The sequence below is a fragment of the Octopus sinensis genome, linkage group LG26 (genome assembly GCF_006345805.1).
Source record: "Octopus sinensis linkage group LG26, ASM634580v1, whole genome shotgun sequence".
In the NCBI taxonomy this organism is placed as follows: domain Eukaryota; kingdom Metazoa; phylum Mollusca; class Cephalopoda; order Octopoda; family Octopodidae; genus Octopus; species Octopus sinensis.
This window is the reverse complement of record NC_043022.1, coordinates 19,233,221-19,240,720: the sequence shown is the minus strand read 5'-3', so window position 1 is coordinate 19,240,720 and position 7,500 is coordinate 19,233,221. Positions and strand designations below refer to the sequence as shown.

The following is a 7,500-nucleotide window of genomic DNA, read 5'->3' as shown; positions in this document are numbered from 1 at the left end:
CTGCGCATATATACACAAACACACGCATATATATATATATATTTATAGTAGATGTGTGCATATGTGTGTGAGTGAATACGTGCATATGTGTGTATATGTATGTGTGATTGTGTAAGCATACATGCATGTGTGTATGCATGATGACATTATTGCTGTGTTTTAACCCCAGGTTGCCAACTATTAGGAGAAAGGACACACATTCACAGGAATCCCAACCATGGCCATCCCTACATGTCCACGCACGCAAGCAAGCCAGGACTTTGTCGTTCAATGTGTCCTTTTCTTTTTAAACACGGGAAAGTGAGTGGTGAGATCTGAGAAGTTTGTCTGTTGTTTCTAGCAGTTTAATTTAGGTCACTGCAAATGACCCTCGTTCTTTGATTCATACACTTCGCTGCCACTCATTATAAAGTCAGTAATGTACGTTTAGGAGGAGGTGGGAGGCATGGCTGGACTGGTGTGTATGTCTTATCATTTACCTTTTATCTCTTACTTGTTTCAGACGTTGGACTGCTGCCAATCTGGGGCACTAGAACACCACCTTCAAGGATTTAGTAGAACAAATCAATCTTTTTTTTTATTTATTTAGTTTCAGCTCACAAACTGTGGCCATGCTGGGGCACCGCCATCTGGTGTTGCTACATGATTTTACTTCACGAATGCTTTTTAGCAAATGCCATCTGGTGCATGAGAGAGTTTGATGCAGCTGCCCTCATCTGCACCTCCTGCCGTGAAGTTGGATGTGTGCATATGTATGTGAGTGAATACGTGCATATGTGTGTATATGTATGTGTGATTGTGTGAGCATACATGCATGTGTGTATGCTCTCTTTACTCTTTACTCTTTTGCTCGTTTCAGTCATTTGACTGTGGCCATGCTGGAGCACCACCTTTAGTCAGGCAAATCGACCCCAGGACTTATTCTTTGTAAGCCTAGTACTTATTCTACCGGTCTCTTTTGCCGAACCGCTAAGTTACGGGGACGTAAACACACCAGCATCGGTTGTCAATCGATGTTGGAGGTACAAACATAGACACAAAACACACACACATATATATATATTTCTTTACTACCCACAAGGGGCTAAACACAGAGGAGACAAACAAGGACAGACAAAGGGATTAAGTCGATTACATCGACCCTAGTGTGTAACTGGTACTTAATTTATCAACCCCGGAAGGATGAAAGGCAAAGTCAACCTCGGCGGAATTTGAACTCAGAACGTAACGGCAGACGAAATATGGCTACGCATTTCGCCCGGCGTGCTAACGTTTCTGCCAGCACACACATATATATATACATATATACGACGGGCTTCTTTGCGTTTCCGTCTACCAAATCCACTCACAAGGCTTTGGTCGGCCCGAGGCTATAGTAGAAGACACTTGCCCAAGGTGTCATGCAATGGGTCTGAACCTAGAACCATGTGGTTCATAAGAAAGCTACTTACCACACAGCCACTCCTACACCTAGATAACTTATCTTCTTCAAAACCAGTCAGATTTTATGCTGATGGAATATTTAAATTGCCTGATAGATGGGCAAAGGTCATTAATAATAATGGAAATTACTTCATTGCATAAAATTTATTGAAAGGTCAATTATTTATATCCTGTTTGGCATATTAAAAAATGCTCAGAACTTTCTGGACAACCTAATACATATATATATATAAATGTGTATACATGTGTATGTCAGTAAATGCATGTGAATACAATTATGTGTTTGTGTGTGTGTGTAAATAAATGTGTTTCTTTTACTCTCCTGTTTGGATGGGAGATACGGACTGCAGACATTCATCAAACCTAGAATTTCCGAATCATCATTCCTTTCACCTGACAAGATCACATTATACACTCAGAAAAAGCAAAACCAGCAATGTTGAATCCACTGGGGTATCAAGACCTCACCACAAATCGCTTTTTTAATTGGGCTACAGAAAATTAATAATTGATTCTTGGAGATCTTACTCTTTACTCTTTTATTCTTTTACTTGTTTCAGTCATTTGACTGCGGCCATGCTGGAGCACCGCCTTTAGTCGAGCAAATCGACCCCGGGACTTATTCTTTGTAAGCCTAGTACTTATTCTATCGGTCTATTTTGCCGAACCGCTAAGTGACAGGGATGTAAACACACCAGCATCGGTTGTCAAGCAATGCTCGGGGGACAAACACAGACACACAAACATACACGCACACATATATATATGCATATATATGACGGGCTTCTTTCAGTTTCCGTCAACCAAATCCACTCACAAGGCTTTGGTCGGCCCGAGGCTATAGCAGAAGACACTTGCCCAAGGTGCCACGCAGTGGGACTGAACCCGTAACCATGTGGTTGGTAAGCAAGCTACTTACCACACAGCACTCCTGCGCATTGGAGAATATTATTCTTAATTTTGTTATGCACTTTTATGACAAATAAAACCAGGTAAACAATTTATTCCTTTATTCTTTTACACATGTCAGTCATTTGACTGTGGCCATGCTGGAGCACCACCTTATAAGATTTTAGTCGAACAAGTCAACCCCAAAGCTTACTCTTTGTAAGCCTAGTACTTATTCTATTGGTCTCTTTGGCCAACTGCTAAGTTACGGGTACATAAACACACCAGCATCAGTTGTCAAGAGATGACAGAGGACAAACACAGACACACATACATAAATATAAAGATTATATATATATATATAAAGTTAATCCAAACAAGAAAACACAACAACGCAAGGATGTGGAACAAATAAAGTATTATTGGACGCTCAGGAAAGAAGGGAAGAAGGAGGGTTTAACGTTTTGAGCGGAGCTCTTTGTCGGAAACATAGCAGAAGGAAAGATCCAGAGAAGGGAAGACAGAGGAAAAAAAAAATCGGCAGCGGTACTCACGAGGTCACATATTGATATATATATATATATATATATATGTGTGTGTACACCAAATCCACTCACAAGGCTTTGGTTGACCCGAGACTATAGTAGAAGACACTTGCCCAAGCTGGCAGAAACGTTAGCACGCCGGGTGAAATGCTTAGTGCTATTTCGTCTGCCACTACGTTCTGAGTTCAAATTATGCTGAGGTCGACTTTGCCTTTCATCCTTTCGGGGTCAATTAAATAAGTACTAGTTACACACTGGGGTCAATAAATTCAACTTAATCCATTTGTCTGTCCTTGTTTGTCTCCTCTGTGTGTAGCCCCTTGTGGGCAGTAAAGAAATAAGAAGACACTTGCCCAAGTTTCCACACAGAGGGATGGAACCCAGAACCACGTGGTTGGGAAACAAGCTTCTTACCACACAGCCATGCCTATATATATATATAGCTTATGTTTCTAAGTGTTTAGCAATAAAATGTGTTTTTTAACCCTTTTGCAACCCTAATCAAATGAAATACATGGCCTTCGTTTCAATTATTTTGGAAATAATTTTGTTTGGTATTAAGCTGGTGCTTGGAACCTAAATTAGAATGGAATTTTCCTTGGGAGGTTTCAAATTAGACCACTTTAAACTACGCTGTTGTTACCATATTCTACTGAAATATATTATGTTTTGATTAATTTTGGATATAATGAAGAACACAGGAAAATAACTTTGTCGTTATTAAACTGCTATTTGGAACACAAATTAACATGAAATTTTGGTGGGAAGTTCTTAGATCAGTTTAACCACTTTGTTGCTATATTTCTAATGAAATACGCTGCCTTTATTTTAATTAATTTTGAAAATAATGAAAAATTTAGAAAAAAAACTTCCATCATTAAGTTGATCATCATCATCATCATCATCATCATCATCGCTTAACGTCTGCTTTCCATGCTAGCATGGGTTGGACAATTTTGACTGAGGTCTGGCGAACCAGATGGCTGAACCAGGCTCCAATCTTGATCTGGCAGAGTTTCTACAGCTGGATGACCTTCCTAATGCTAGCATGGGTTGGACGATTTTGACTGAGGTTTGGCGAACCAGATGGCTGCACCAGGCTCCAATCTTGATCTGGCAGAGTTTCTACAGCTGGATGCCCTTCCTAATGCCAACCACTCTGAGAGTGTAGTGGGTGCTCTGTACGTGCCACCAGCACGGGTGCCAGTCAGGCAGTACTGGCAACGACTTTACTCGAAATTTTTTTTTTTTTACACATGCCAACGGCACAGGTGCCAGTAAGGCGATGCTGGTGACGATGCCGCTCGAATGGTGCCTCCTACACGCCACCGGCATGTAGGAGGGACCCTTTATTTTAATTAATTTTGAAAATAATGAAAAATTTAGAAAAAAAAAACTATCATAGGTGCAGGAGTGGCTGTGTGGTAAGTACCTTGTTTACCAACCAAATGTTTCCAGGTTCAGTCCCACTGCGTGGCACCTTAGGCAAGTGTCTTCTACTATAGCCTCGGGCCGACCAAAGCCTTGTGAGTGGATTTGGTAGACGGAAACTGAAAAGAAGCCTGTCGTATATATGTATATATATATATATGCGTGTGTATGTTTGTGTGTGTGTGTTTGTCTCCCTAGCATTGCTTGACAACCGATGCTGGTGTGTTTACGTCCCTGTTACTTAGCGGCTCGGCAAAAGAGACCGATAGAATAAGTACTGGGCTTACAAAAGAATAAGTCCCGGGGTCGAGTTGCTTGATTAAAGGCGGTGCTCCAGCATGGCCGCAGTCAAATGACTGAAACAAGTAAAAGAGATAAAAGAGAAAGAGAAAGAGATCATCATTAAGTTGATGTTTGGAACATAACTTAACATGGAAATGTGATGGAAGGTTTTTATTCCGATCCCTTTATCCCTTTTGTTGCCATTTCTGTCGAAATACACTGACTTTCAATTAATTTTCAAAATAATGAAAAATTTAGTAAAATAGCTGTAATTATTAAGTCGGTGTCTGGAACATAATTTAACATGGAACTGTAATGGAAGGTTTTAATTTATATCACTTTGACTCTTTTTCCTCATCATATTTCTGTAGAAATACACAGACTTATATATATATGTATGTATGTATATATAAATGTGTGTGTGTGTGTGTTTATATATATATATATATATATAGGAGTGGCTGTGTGGTAAGTAGCTAGCTAACCAACTACATGGTTCCGGGTTCACTCCCACTGCGTGGAATCTTGGGCAAGTGTCTTCTGCTATAGCTCCGGGCCGACCAATGCCTTGTGAGTGGATTTGGTAGACGGAAACTGAAAAGAAGCCTGTCGTATATATGTATATATATATGTATGCGTGTGTGTGTGTGTTTGTCCCCCTAGCATTGCTTGGCAACCGATGCTGGTGTGTTTACGTCTCCGTCACTTAGCAGTTCGGCAAAAGAGACCGATAGAATAAGTACTGGGCTTACAAAGAATAAGTCCCGGGGTCGATTTGCTCGACTAAAGGCGGTGCTCCAGCATGGCCGCAGTCAAATGACTGAAACAAGTAAAAGAGTAATATATACACACACACACGCATATATACACACATATATGTACATCTCTCCTTCTGATTTGTTGACACATTTCCTCTTTCAAATAACTTAGAAAATAGCAAAGAATTTAGTTAAAATAACTTTGACATTAAGCTGGTGTTTCGAACATAAATTAATTAAAAATTTTAATAGAAGGTTTAAATTTAAATCAATCTAAACAGGAAATTTGTTTCACCGAACTAGCAGTGATCTCAGGTGGGTTGATATCAAAAGTGTTAAAAAAACCAGTAATTTTTCATTTTAATCTTCTGCACGCAAAATGTCAAAAACATTAAGAACTACCAATATACAAGCAGGTACCGAAGGAGATGGCTTGGTTGTGTAGTGCAGTGCTTTTCAAACTTTTTACTGGAGCGGAACCCCAAGGAAACATTCCACTGGCACACATAGGCATAGGAGTGGCTGTGTGGTAAGTAGCTTGCTTACCAACCACATGGTTCCGGGTTCAGTCCCACTGCGTGGCATCTTGGGCAAGTGTCTTCTGCTATAGCCCCGGGCCGACCAATGCCTTGTGAGTGGATTTGGTAGACGGAAACTGAAAGAAGCCTGTCGTATATATGTATATATATGTATATATATGTGTGTGTGTGTGTGTGTGTTTGTGTGTCTGTGTTTGTCCCCCTAGCATTGCTTGACAACCGATGCTGGTGTGTTTACGTCCCCGTCACTTAGCGGTTTGGCAAAAGAGACCGATAGAATAAGTACTGGGCTTACAAAGAATAAGTCCCAGGGTCGATTTGCTCGACAAAAGGTGGTGCTCCAGCATGGCCACAGTCAAATGACTGAAAGAAGTAAAAGAAAAAAAAAAATCTGCACAGAAGAATTGAAAATTACTGCCGATTTTAGCAGTTTTGTAACTTCTTGCGGAACCCCTGGACTGTACTGGCGGAACCCTGGTCAAAAACCACTGGCGTAGTGTATGGATCTGACTCATGTACCCCTCATAAAATCTTACAAAGCCAACAGCATCATGATCGACAAATACTCAAAAGACAAAAGAAAGGGCTGACATCAAACTGCTCAATGATGAAAGACATTACTTGGTGCTGCTGTTGCATAATTTCGAAGGTTCACTGCCTGATGCGGATTGAATAGATGGAAGGAAAATTAACACACCTCTGCCAGGTAAGCAAGAATAAAAACATGCACACAGTTACACCTGACCCTTCCAACCAATCCTTTAAAAGTCCCGTCCACAACCAAGCTTCACATCAACACTTTGATGCCAACCTACCCAAGACAGCTGCTGGTTCTGTGATACAAACTTTTTTATTTAAAAATGGTCTAAATTAAAACCTTATCTTATACTCTTTTACTTGTTTCAGTCATTTGACTGCGTCCATGCTGGAGCACACATCTTTAGTCGAGTAAATTGTAACCAGGACTTATTCTTTCAAAGCTTAGTACTTATTCTACCGGTCTCTTTTGCCGAACCGCTAAGTTGCGGGGACGTAAACACACCACCATCGGTTGTCAAGCAATGTTGGGGGGACAAACACAGACACACAAACATACACACACACACACACACACACACACACACACACACACACACACACACACATATATATATAGTTATTCCAAACAAGAAAGCACAAAATAAAAGCACAACAACGCGAGGACGTGGAACAAATATAGTATTATTGGACACTCAGGAAAGAAGGAAAGAAGGAGGGTTTAACGTTTCAAGCAGAGCTCTTCGTCGGAAACACAGGAGAAGGAAAGATCCAGAGAAGGGAAGACAGAGGAAAAAAAATCGCCAACGGTACACACAAGGTCACATTTTTATACACGCATACACATATATACGACGGGCTTCTTTCAGTTTCCGTGTACCAAATCCACTCACAGGGCTTTGGTTGAACCAAGGCTATAGTAGAAGACACTTGCCCAAGGTGCCATGCAGTGGGACTGAACCTGGAACCACGGGGTTGGTACGCAAGCTACTTACCACACAGCCATGCCTGAACTGGGATGTAAACTCCTGAAGGGATCTACTAACGAAGGAGGTGCTGTAATCGGATTCAAATGAC

At 40.8% G+C, this 7,500-nt stretch overlaps 1 protein-coding gene across 2 annotated transcripts in view; it reads right to left on the bottom strand.

Annotated features, from left to right (window-relative positions):
* Positions 1 to 7,500, bottom strand: part of LOC115224870 (tensin-4-like) — a 24,079-nt gene that overhangs the window by 7,230 nt on the left and 9,349 nt on the right. The gene's annotated exons all lie outside the window — the stretch shown is intronic.